This window comes from Bidens hawaiensis, unplaced genomic scaffold (genome assembly GCF_021521415.1).
Source record: "Bidens hawaiensis isolate Kalapana, Puna unplaced genomic scaffold, B.hawaiensis_p1.1 tig00012472_1, whole genome shotgun sequence".
Lineage (NCBI taxonomy): Eukaryota > Viridiplantae > Streptophyta > Magnoliopsida > Asterales > Asteraceae > Bidens > Bidens hawaiensis.
The window spans coordinates 141,462-154,110 of record NW_027492020.1 but is presented as its reverse complement, the minus strand read 5'-3'; the positions used below and the strand labels follow the sequence as shown (position 1 = coordinate 154,110).

Below are 12,649 nucleotides of genomic sequence, written 5' to 3'. Positions count from 1 at the left end.
ATTTCAGACAAATGTGACAATTAGAGAAATGTGCGAGCTAATCTGAAACATAAAACAAAAGTGATACCTAACCTGAGACATAGAGTATATACTGACAACAAAACTAACCTGAGACATAGAGTATATACCGACTACAAACTACTTTGTTGTGTTACAACAGATTTACCTCATATATTAAATTTTCTCGAATTAAGGACGAATTACCGGTACCAAACCGGGCATTCTACCGTGACTGAACTGATAACGGTACCGATCCGAACATATTGATAGTACCAAATATTTAAAATTTTGGATTTTCGGGATGGGTACCCGTCCATACTGGTACCTGCTAGAGGTTTAAAATAACCGATAATGTGTGCACCACCAATGTCAAAAATGTAAACATGCATCTAAAACAAACCAATTTAGTGAATATGTTTCATGAACATAGACGAAGCATTTCATCAAACACCTGGCAGGCACCCAAAACATCAACAACAAACAAAATTCTCAATATATTATGTCATTACTTGTATTTAACCTAGTATGCATCTCAAACAAATCAGTTACACGAAACACTTCATCAAACACTTGGTAGGCATACTAAAGATCAACGAAAGAAAAATAAAACCTAATATAAATAAAGCATGATGGCTGACCTTTGGGCTTAGCTCGTCGGAGAGTGTTTTTACCGTAAAAAGAAGATGTGGCTTTGTGAGCTGTAAAAGTTCTAGAAAGGTTCATGCACTGCACACACATGTCCTAACACGTGGCAACAAACTCAGTTTAAAAAGTTTATACAGGAAGCTTCTTGATTTGTAAACTGAACAAAACACGTGTTCAGTGACAGACTGTGTAATATATGTATGTATAGGTGTGCATTGAAAATGAGTACACGAAGCATCATCGCTTGTAAAAGGAATATATGTGATATAAACCTTATTTATATAATATTAAAAAAGAAAGAAAGTGGAACTATAGTTTTGTGACACGTGCCACCTAACATCCAATAAAAAGGTGTAAACCATGAATATTAACTTTTAAGTGTGGCAGGAAGTTTACTTTTTAATATATATAATATAAATATAAATATGAGTACCCAATTAAACTTTTAATTTTGACAATTACTTAAGCCATGTGTTAATTAATTTTCATCATGCAAAATAGTTGAGGAGTGTTACCATGTACTCATGTAGCATCTTTCAGTGACATGACATAAATAATATAAAACATTATAACCAATAGTGATTAAACTTTAATTAGGACGTATAAGACTGAGGGGTGAGGGGCGTTAGAGGGGGCGCGCGCTAGTACCACACCACCAAGGGCGTTAGAGGGGGCGGTGAGCATGGTAGCGGGAGAAGAGAGAGAGGAGGGCACAACTTTTGAGGGTTTTTCAACCGTTGGGGATTTTGACCAACCGAAAAAAACAAAAAAAAAAAAAATTTTCTATATAACTATACTCCATTTCACCCATTTTTATACCAAAACTTCAAACCTTCACCCAAAATCAATTCATCTTCTCAACTTTTTTTAAAAAAAATGGCTGGAAATTGGTTCCCAAACCTTGATTCAAATTATCTTGACGACGATTTATTGAACACGTTTATGGGTTTCTCACTGCACCAACCGATGTTTTATTCGGAGCCGCAAGAATCATCCGGCTTTCAACCATACAACACACAACCGTCTCCTAACTTTGTTGTTCCGGAGACACAAGAATCACAAGGTGAAGCTCCGGAACCAAAAAGACGCGTCCACCGGAAAAAACCAGTTGCAACGGACGGGTCGGAACCGGCTCCGGCTCCGACGACGAAACAGAAAACCACTCTGTGGTCATCGGATGAGAAGGAAGCCTTGTGTCGGGCTTGGATAGTCATTTCTGAGGATCGGCATTGCGGTAATTGTTTTAACGTTTTTATTTTAGATTTTTAATAAAAAAGTTAAATGGAAATCTAATTTATTTATTCATTTTGCAGCCGACTACCAACAGAGAAAGATTTTTTGGACAAAGGTTAGGGAGACGTTCCACATGCTCGTTGGGAGTATAGAGCGGAACGCCGATATCATTTCGGGTCGGTGATCCGAAATCAGAAAATTTGTCGGCTTGTTTACTAATCTTTTCAACAGGAACAGCGGTCGTATGAGACCAAGTGGCAGTGATGATTTGGCGGTTTACAATTTCACGGTCGAAGAGTGGAAGCAGGAGTGTTTGCGGAGGTATGGGGTGGTGAAGACGTGGGACGATTTAAAGTTGTGGGACAGGTTGAAAAAGTGTTCCAAGTGGGTTGAGCTGGTGGCGCCGGACTTTGATGCGGAAGTAGGGCCGAAACGGACTAAAACTAGTTCGTCTGGAGCGTATAACACTTCAACCGGGTTGGATTGCCGCGCTAGATTCAACCTAAACATTGCGGATGAGGAAACGTCTTCACCACCGATGTAACACCCCGTAACCGCAGCGGAAACGTAAACGGGATGCAACAGACACATCTGATATCAACAGCATTGCTTATAAAAAAAACACCACTACAATAATTTAAACGTATTACATTGTTCCGAGTTTCGTTACCGACTAGGCGTTATCACATAAGTTTTACCAATAGTATGTTAACATGTTTAATACAAAATATAGACCCTTAAGCTTCCACAAAATAGCACACATCATCAAGCACGTATCACTCATTCCAATTTGGGTGTACCTAGAAAGCATGTAAAGAAAACGGGTCAACTACGAATAGTTGGTGAGTTTCACTAATTTAAATAAACCATGACAAATCATTTTAATAATCATATATTAACGATGTAATTATGCTGAGCCTACAAGTGAAACCGCTGTTAACCCAGAAACACATTTAATAACCTCTGGGGACACTGTTAACCCAGAAATACATTTAATAACCCCTGGGGACACTGTTAACCCAGAAATACATTTAATAACCTCTGGGGACACTGTTAACCCAGAAACACTTTTAATAACCTCTGGGGATACTGTTAACCCAGAAACACATTTAATAACCTCTGGGGACACTGTTAACCCAGAACACTGTTTCGGGCCTTACAATATTAGCAACTCAGACAATTACCATCTTAATACATTACCGTACGATTCCCGTACAACAAACATTATATAAATACATTCATTTCCATGCGATCGGCATGTACTTAAACACTTTGATAAAAACATGCTTTCCGCCCCGGGAAAATATTTAAAACAATTCAATAAAAAGGGGCTCGTGAAACTCACCTTTTTGTGAGCAAAGATGTAATACTGTGCCCAGCTACCGGTCCGGATCTGTAATACGATCCCTAAGTCGTTACTACACAATTTCTATTAATATAACTTAAATTCGTGTTAACCGGTACGTCTGGGGACACTGTTAACCCAGTACCGTACACGATCCGGGGACAATGTTAACCCCGAAACACTTCTCAGGACTTAGATTGTGATATCACTTAGAGTTCTTTAGTCAAAATTACCATTAGTTTGTTTTCTCGTTTTGCGTGCATAGCACGGTTAACCGTCTTTATGTTTTCAAAAATGAGTTTGGTCACATACGACCCGAAAATAGTTGTTACTGATATTTTAATTAAAGTGGTGAAATTAGAGCTCGGTTTAGACACCCCGTTTGGCCGCGGGGCCCGTTTCCGTCTTTAGTATACCGGAAACTGCTAAATCGGGTAAAATTACCCAAATCATCCGAATTACTTTCGGATGATTTATTTTTACTTGATTAACTTAGTTTCATGAAAATAGTCCATTTTTAGGGTTTTTATACACCAGTCAGCTCGCTTAGGCGAACTTTGCCGGTTTACGCGTTTTAAGCTTTAAAAGTTTGTTTTTATGTTCTGTTTAGCACAAATAATTATCCGTTTAGTCTCGGATCTTGAAATTTTGCACAAATCAGTTTTTGACAGTAAGGAATTTTATAAAAATATCTCCAGAATTAATTTTTATATTTAACATTTATTTATCTATTTTTAAACGTCATTTAAACACCAAATATGTCGAAAATACCAAACGACCTTAGAAAAATCCCAAATTTTTCTGGGATGACTCCTGCCATCCACATAGTTCCCAGTAATTTTTACAGAACCAAAAACTCATTTTTCATGCCATTTTCACCAAAACCGAGCTAGAAAACCCTAGAACTCGTTTTACCGAAAAGCCTACTTAGAGTTCTCCAATGGACCTGAAATGTTGTGTGTGACTTTTATATGTTATAAAAAGATTATCTGAATTTTTCCAGAATTTTTCATGATGTTTAGCTATTTTTCACCATTTTTAGCCAAAACCAAGCATTAAATTCACCAAATATTCATCCTTTATCCAAAAATTACCAAAATTTCACATATCTCATATTTTCATGTGTAGATCATCTCTGTGAAATTTCATGACCCAACTCTAAGTCTACCACAATCTGTCCAAATCACACAAATCATACGAAAAACCGAACTACCTTGTGTTTCTAGCTTTAGATCGCAAAGATCTTGCTTTCTAGCCTTTGCTAGCAACTAGATATAACACCTACAAGAACAATAACACCACACCAAGCAAGTTATACCCACAATCAAGCCATTCCTTTCATGGTTTCGGTTAAGACATCAAAACAAAGATTTTAACCGTAAAAATTCGTTTTTGACTCTTTAAACTCCTTTCTTAGACCAAGATCCCTTGTATAACTTGTATACATCACTTGATCATGCAAGAATCGGTTTCATCTCGGGTTTTCACCCATTTTTCACTTGAAACCTCATTTTCTCAAGATTTTGGAATTAAAAACCAAGATTAAACCATAATAATATGTTTATACCTTATGATTCTTGCTTAAAAACTTGGGTTTTTGGATGAATGTTGAAAGTGTTGAGAGAAATGTGGAGTTGGAGTGTTAAAAAAAGAAAATGATATGTGTGTGTGCACCAAATGGACCGATCGGTCCATGTATGGTGTGGGGTGGGGCCCACATCTCAAACCTTGGCCACACATTTGGATTGTGTAATCCGGATAATGTTGTGGATAATCTGGTTCAGTTCGTTTTTCGGTTAAACACTTAATTCGGCTTAAAACGAGGCTAAAACGGTCGTTTTTCGGCTTGAAAATAAAATTTATATAAAACCGATTTAAAAACTTTAAAAACTTAAACCATGACATTTATTGACTCAACACATCATATTGTTGGTCATTGTGCATCTTTTTCGGCTTGATCGATCTTCTCTTGCTTGGTTTGATGTTAAAGGTTTCGTTTATCGTACCGACGTACCAATAAATCGAAATCCTTTTTCTGTGCTATAATTCACTTATCCCGTAGCCTTAATACTTCGTAAACCTTACTAAACATCATATATTTCGTCTATAATGTAATCCCCGATTCGATCGGGTTTCAATAATCGTTCATCGGTTAATCGTAATTCCAATACGACTAGCTGTACATTCGAGTATAATTCATACTTGTGAATCTTATATACTCGTATAAACACATTATAATTTATATATTCAGTATTAAATAACACATAAATGGTATATTCCGGCTAGGGTATACCTGAATTTGCCGGAATCGTTACAACCGAGGAGGCGGCCATTGGGAAGGGACGCCAAGGGGAAAAAACCGGCTGAGAGGGAAGACGTAAACATCGCCAATCTTGTTGAATCCTTCAATAAATTCAACAAAACCATGGAGGTGGTCTCTTATGACAAAAAGAAAAAAACTCGAATGAAAGATTTTGACTTTCTTACTAGAGACTTCAGTTACCTCCATCCGGTCGATCAAATGCTAATGGAAAAGCAAAAGGAACGTATCCGAAAGAGGTTGATCGAAGAAGACCAGGCCGAAGAATAAGAAGAATGTTTCTTTTTATTACTTTAATTTTTATTTTATTTTTTTTGTTGGTTTTTTAATTTTTAGTTATTAATGTATTTTTTTATTAATGTTGTTTTTATACATTAATTGTGTTTTTAATTTACAACATAAAAAATGCCTCGTTTTTAGCAAAAAGAGCCGTTGGCTCATTATTAAATTAAAAAAAAATTTACTTCTATATATACCTATACAAATAAACAATCAAAACACACAACAATTATACACCTTTCCTCCTAAAATCCTCTCAAAATTAACAAAAAAAAATGTCGTGGTTCTCGTCTGATTCCGACTCCTCTGAAGAGGATGATTTGCTTCTTCAAGTAGGGGGAGTTTTGATCGCAACCGTGGTGGATCTTTTGCAAAATCAAGCCCAACAACCTCGAGTCCCGAGAGTTAGAGCACTACCTCGTGATCGTGATCGATCGGGTGCTAACGATACTTTGATTAGGCATTATTTTAGCCCTCAACCGGTATACGAGGAGTCGGATTTTCAAACTCGTTTCCGAATGAGCAGACAATTGTTCATGCGTATAACAAGTGATTTAGAGGCACGGTATCCCTTTTTTCAACAAAGGGAGGATGCTAGGGGTCTCCCCGGTTTTACTTCTCTTAAAAAATGCACGGATGCTATCCGTCAATTAGCGTACGGCTTTTCGTCGGACGCTTTGGATGAGTATTTACAGATGTCGAAAAGGGTTGCACGTGAATCCCTTCATTTTTTCTGCCAAGGTAAAAAACATTAATTTTAGTTTTTATTAAATATTTATTACATTTTTTAATATATATTATATGTTTATAGATTATTTTAATGCCTATAACTATAGATATATATACTTATATCGTATTTATATACGTAGGAGTCACATCGATTTACTCTCTGAGATATCTGCGTAAACCTACAATGTATGATATCCAACGCATATATGAGGTGCACGCAGAAAAACATGGTTTTCCTGGGATGCTAGTTAGCCTCGATTGTACGCATGTTGGATGGGCTATGTGTCCAACGGCCTGGCGAGGTCAGTTCCACCGTGGTGATCATGAAGGGCCGACCATTATACTTGAGGCGGCGGTGTCACAGGATCTTTGGTTTTGGCATGCTTTTTTTGGTGTTGCTGGGTCAAATAACGACCTTAATGTTATCGATCAGTCACATTTGATCAACGACCTTATCGACGGGGTTGAACCACCTCAAGCTTTTGTTGCAAATGGAGAACTCTTCAAGTACGGGTACTATCTGGTCGATGGTATTTACAACGAATGGGCTTTGTTAGTGAAAGCTTTTACAGATCCAATCGCCGATAAACGGAAGTATTTTACGAAGAAGCAAGAGTCTGCTAGAAAAGATATTGAAAGAGCTTTTGGAGTTCTGAAAAAACAATATCATGTGCTGGCGAACCCGATACGTTATTGGACTCGGGAGAGGATAATGGACGTCGTCTACACGTGTCTGATCCTACACAACATGACGTTAGAAGACGAGGGCAAAGCTATCTGCCAAAACTACCAAGGTGACATTCCGTCACAACCGTCCACAATCAGTGATCAACAAAGACTTCATAACATAGCAAATATCAAGAGCCGTGAGACACACGGGAATCTTCGACATGAGTTGGTTGAACATTTGTGGGCGAGGCGACCCGATGATCTTGTATTAGATTAGTGTTATTATTAAGTATTATTGTTTGTTTAATTTTTAGTATGTTTTTTTTTTTGTAATTTGAATTTTAGATATTAATGTGTTTTTTTATTAATGTGTGTTTTTTTTAATACTTTATGTGTTTTTTTAATAATATGTTGTTTGAATATATTTATAAAAAAATAAAAAAAAAATCGCTGGAGCCCCTCCACACCAGGGGTCAGGGGCTCCACCAGGGGCTCCAACACCCCCTTATCCAGTTTCTCTCACGTCATAATATTATTGGTTATTGGCTCTGCTGAAGCCCCCACTAAAACCCCCATACCCCTTAGTCTAAAGGATAACAAAAGGCCAAGTTTATGGTGAAAAAGTAATCATCATGGAATAAAGGAATGAAGTGGGAAGGGTATTCTGACCCTAATTTCGTGGAAAATTAAGGATGGATAATCATGAGACTGCTATTGGTGTATATTAGCCACCTCAGCAACTTTCTCCATATATAGTTGACACTACGTCAGGTCATACATGACACGTCATCTATGACACATTAAAATGGAACAACACAAAAGTTTGACTAGCAAGATTGGTTATTCGTGTCTTAATATAAATAAAAATAACTAACCTATATTAAATTATGTTTTATCCATTTTAATAAACTATGATATAGCAATATCTTCTATTAAAATTAATAAAAAGGCTGTTTTTAATAAATGTGAAATAAGTCAAATAACTTAATGTCTAAACATGTTCACCAAATCGATATATTGATCGTGTTTTATATAATAGTAGATTTATATGCATGTTGTAATTAAGAAATATATGTGTAAAAATAGTAAATGCACATGCATAAATTTAAAAACTTAAGTACCCCCTAAAAACTTTGTTGAATTTTTTTTGTGCGTTTTAGATACAACGCGGATAATGTCAACAAAAAACAAGTGTATAACTTTGGAAACACCGCCCCCTCCAAGTTATAGAGGCTTTATGACTACACTTGTTTTTTGTACAAAACCATAACTCTGACTAGGCTCCACGTGGCGCATAACCCCTGGATGTGGAGCTTTACGACTACACATGGTCTAAACATTCTAATTAATGTGAAAACACATAAATTTCTTAACCACATATTTCACTAAACAGAAATGTTGTAATACTATTATACCTTTATTTTTTTCTCAATACTTTTCAAACTCTTATAAACTAAGGTTCAAACTCTTAATACCGTGATCATATACTATTACTTTCTAATAAATATGATAAATTGATAATACTCAAGACTAAGTATACGATATTAGTCGGGTCAGCCAACATGCCCCCCCCCCCCCCCCTCCTTCTCTCTCTCTCTCTCTCACACACACACACTGACACACTCCCCCTACACTCTCCTTCTTTGTTAATAGAGGTCCCTGTCTTTTACGTCAAAGTTTTAGATCATATATGTGTGAAAAAAAAAATACAAAACTACAAAGAAATCATGTAAGCGGTCCCTTCACTCATAGATGGTTATTGTGCGTGGACCAACCATACTCTATCCTCTACTTCAAACAGGGTCGGCCCGTAGACCAGGGAAAACAAGTCAGGGCTTTAAGGTCTTCATTATATATAAATATATTATAATTGGTAAACTAAATTCAAAGTAATGTATTGGTATAGTGGTAGACTTGATTATTACAAAAGTATAGATCATGAGTTCAAAACTTGTAGTAAGCAAAAAAATAAAAAATTCTTAACAGTTGCCAAGAAATGCCTTAAAATCTGATTTAGGCCTTCATATTTATTGAGTCGAACCTGACTTCATACACGTGTGTACATATATCTATATGGCATATGTTAGAAAAAAAATACAAAATTATAGAGAAAATATGTGGGCGGAACCTTGAAGTTTCTTGCACAAAAACAATAAAAGTCAAAAAGAAAACAGTGTCAATAATTGCAATTTTTTTGTCTCTGTTGTGGTCTATATATACCCCTCACATCACCCCAAAATATTCACTAAACTAATTTCCAAATTCTACATTTCTCTACTCACCAAATCATTAATTCTCTCAAACCCAATAATTCAATAACTTCATTCTTTAATACCTTATTCTCCAAGTTTCTAAACCAAAACTCACAAACAACATGAAGAAATTCAGTTTCTCTCCAAAACGATCTTCATCTTCCTTCATAGCTCATTACCCTTCCCCGTCACGATTTAGCCTACCCGCTCCCACCCAAAGCCTCTCCGACTCAGTGATGGTACAGACCCTGGAGGTCGCTGAGCCTGTTATCATTAAATGGGACCCAACGACCTCTACTTACGCGTCTGTAACATCACTGTTCTATGAGAACCGTGCAGAGGCTTCAGAGTTTATTAAACTCGTCAACAAGCTTCATAAAGCCATGCGATCATTAGTCGCTGAGAATTCGAGCTCGGATTTGTTAATCCGAGCTCAGCATCTCATGCAGATCGCGATGAAGCGGTTGGAGAAAGAGTTTTACCAAATTTTGTCGTTGAATCGAGCGCAATTAGACCCAGAGTCCGTTTCGATTAGATCGTCTAGAACGTCTACGTCGAGTTTGTCCGATTTTGTTGACGAATCGGATGATGATGTGCGAGTTACGGGCGAATTGATTAGTAAAGTTGAAGATGAAGCTGAAGGAGTTATGAGTGATCTTAAGATGATTGCTGATTGCATGATATCAACTGGTTATGGTAAAGAATGTGTGAACATATACAAAGTTATACGAAAATCGATTGTCGATGAAGGTATATATAAACTCGGCGTCGAAAAGATGAAATCTAGTCAAGTTCATAAAATGGACTGGGAGGCTTTGGATATCAAAATCCAAATATATTTAGAAGCTGTGAAAGTCTCAATGAAAACATTGTTTCACGGAGAGCGAATTCTATGCGATCAAGTCTTCGCTTCGTCTGATTCGATTCGTGAATCGTGTTACACAGAAATCACGAAAGAAGGCGCTTTGATTCTATTCGGGTTTCCCGAAAATGTGGTGAAAAGTAGTAAGAAAGCACCCGAGAGGATCTTTAGATGGCTTGATATGTACACGGCCATAGCGAATCAATGGCCAGAGATCGTGTCAATATTTTCTTTTCAATCGACTAAACATATCGTCGATCAAGCGCTTAATTCGTTGGTTAAGTTAGGTGAATCGGTGCGGTTGGAGTTAATCGAGTACGAAAATCTTCTTAACAAGCAACCGCGGAAGACAATTGTAGCGGGAGCTGGAATTCACAAACTTACAATCGATACGATGAATTTTCTCTCACTTCTTGCTGATTACGTTGTTTTAGCGGATATTTTATTCGAAACCCCGCCTCCCGAGAAGACTCCGATACCCGAGTCGTTTTTCGATAAATCATTTATCGACACGTCTCCATCGCCCGCGGTCACGTTATGGTTCGTGTGGCTTATATTCGTGCTCGTTTGCAAACTCGGCGAGAAAACGAAGCACATCAAGGACGTGTCGCTAACGTATTTATTCCTAGCCAACAACCTCCAGCAAATCCTGTTAAAAACCCGATCATCGAATCTGAAATACCTTCTAGGTGATGAATTTATTGGGAAGCGTGAATCTGATGTAAAAAAATTTGCTGCTAATTATGAAAAGGTCGCATGGGGCCACGTCGTTGACGTTGTTCAGAACAGAACAGCGTCGATGACTCCAGAACAAGCAAAACAATGTTTAAAAAAAGTCAACATGTTGTTTGAAGAGATTCACCGAAAACAGCTTACCGTTGTGATACCGAACGGTAAGCTTCGGGACCAGATTAAATTGTCGATCGCGGGTAAATTGTTACCCGCGTATCGAGAATTTTATAACGAGTGGAGAGAAGAGATGGAGAAAGATAGGAAGTTAGCCGGAGTTGTTAAATACGCGCCCGAGGATTTGGGGAACGCGCTTTCAGACCTGTTTTTCGGGTCCGGGAGCGTATCGGCTTCGTCTTCGGTGTCGGTTTCGGGTTCCGGGTCGGCATCATCGTCGTTATCAGGGTCAAGAACATCGTTTTCACGGTGAATGACCGTTGTTATATTGATATTTGTTTATTTAAAATTGTGATTTTGCACTCCCTATGATTCTTGAAGGGTTGTATATGTAAATTAAATGCTCTCATGTCTCATACTTGGGAATATGAAATACGATTGTATTGATTCCTTATGATTAAAGGTTATTAACATTAAATAATTAAATGCGTGCATAATGTATGTTTTTGCTCTTATTGGATGTCTGATTCATAGCGTAATTTATATGATTAGAAACAGTCAAAAGCTTTATTCAAAGTGATTATTAGTTGTCACTAGGTTTTGTTTAAAAGCAGTCAAAACTTAAAAGCTTTATTCAAAGTGATTATTAGTTGTCACTAGGTTTTGTAACACGCATAATAAAATGTTTTTTTTTTCATGTGTATGTATAATTATAAATCACAAATTGTATCGTCAAATAATTTTAAAACTATAATCACTTACGTATAATTTTTTACTTTTTAGAATTTAAGGGTGCATGTAAAGAAAAAAGAGCTTAAAATCATCGCTTTATTTTACACCCCCTTAGCCACACATGATTATAAAAGATGTATAAATTACCCATTGTTATGGCCTAAGTTCATAACATGTTTTACATTCCTAGATTTGAATTCTCGAGTATTCATCAAAGTCATTCTGTATACAAATATCCAAACTAAAAATAACTAGGTATAAAATTATATCAAACACTCAGGTGACTCAAGTAGAAGTGTAATTGAAGAAACACTATGCGACCCCGGCAGATTACGGATAATCTTAGGGTCAAGTAGATGTTTCCCACGAGGGTTATGTCCGGCAAATATGGTTATTCTTCTGATGACCTGCAAAACAGACACCGTGAGCTCGTCACTGAGAAAGGGGGGGTACCTCCTTGTGACCACCCTCCGGCGTGAGAATCAGACTAGATTGCTCTGAATATAAGTGTATATTAAGAGAAATAGCTAGATAAGATAGTATCAGATGATATATGAGAGTATATGATGATGATACCGTTCCAAGGTGTTGGAGTATTTATAGCCGAATGTAGGTTTCCAAGCAGGTACAGCCAGCTGTATAATATTCATTTTCCACCAACTGTGGGCTACGTACGTGCCATGCTGGTAGGTGGGTAGGCAGCGGCTGATAGTGACATGGCCGGCTGTGTACTATTC

At 37.2% G+C, this 12,649-nt stretch overlaps 1 pseudogene; it reads left to right on the top strand.

Moving 5' to 3' along the window:
• The first annotated feature begins 9,329 nt into the window (after positions 1 to 9,329).
• On the top strand, positions 9,330 to 11,667 carry LOC143541149 (exocyst complex component EXO70H1 pseudogene; annotated as a pseudogene).
• Positions 11,668 to 12,649: the final 982 nt, after the last annotated feature.